Below are 950 nucleotides of genomic sequence, written 5' to 3'. Positions count from 1 at the left end.
AGGTACTCCAGCGGGGAAGCTGTCGGTCTGTAGGCTCGTCTGACAAGCCAGCTTCCAGGGACAGATTGCCCAGCAAAGCAAATCACACCATGCCCAATTCACCCACCTGAGCAAGCTCCTAGATTCTCACTGCGCGGATTCGCATTCCGAATGAGCAGGCATCATAAAACCACAGAATCCTAGAATGGCCTAGGCTGGAAGGGACCTCAGAGATCATTTAATCCAACCTCTCTGTCATGGGCAGGGACACCACCTCTCGACTAGATTGGGCAACACATGGCGACCGAGCAGGAATCAAACCCGCGACCTCGGTGTTGTCATTGTTGTCAGCACCACGCTCAACCCACTGAGCTGGTGGCAACCAAGGAGGCAAAAGACTTTCCAAACCACCCGGGGTGAAGCACTTGTTCTCTGCTGATGGGTGCGTCTTACTTGTTATTCTCACCCTGGTTATACTCTGGACCCGGGATGTGGGAGAAACGTTACAGAAATGTTAGAGCTCTGCTTCCCAGGGCTCATGGATGAATGTTCAAAGCCCCTTGACCGGGGCTGGTGGGTATATAGAAATTGTTTCCTTCCACCATTCACTTCCCAAGGAATTCTTTCCACGGAAGTGTTGCTTATCCTAGAAAAATTCCAATTTTTGTGAGTTTATCAGTGTAAATGCCAGTCAGCCTCACACGCTGCAGTCTGGAGACGTTTCAGCCTTTATCTCCCTGCAAGTCCTGCTGGGATAGGTGGAAGCAGGAAAAAACAGCCTGGAAAATAATTAGATCTTATACGATTTTATTTTTAAACTTCACTGTTTCCAGTAAGACTGGTACACGCATGTGCTGACTCTTTCCTAGTTGCATCCTGAAGCCAGGAGTTTCACTCGGGATTTGCTCCTGTTTGAATGTGCCCGTAACCTGGCTGCAGCCTCAGCTCAGCTCAGGCTCAGCTCCCTGTCG

The sequence above is a fragment of the Apaloderma vittatum genome, unplaced genomic scaffold (genome assembly GCF_000703405.1).
Source record: "Apaloderma vittatum isolate BGI_N311 unplaced genomic scaffold, ASM70340v1 scaffold14091, whole genome shotgun sequence".
Lineage (NCBI taxonomy): Eukaryota > Metazoa > Chordata > Aves > Trogoniformes > Trogonidae > Apaloderma > Apaloderma vittatum.
This window is presented reverse-complemented; position numbering follows the sequence as displayed.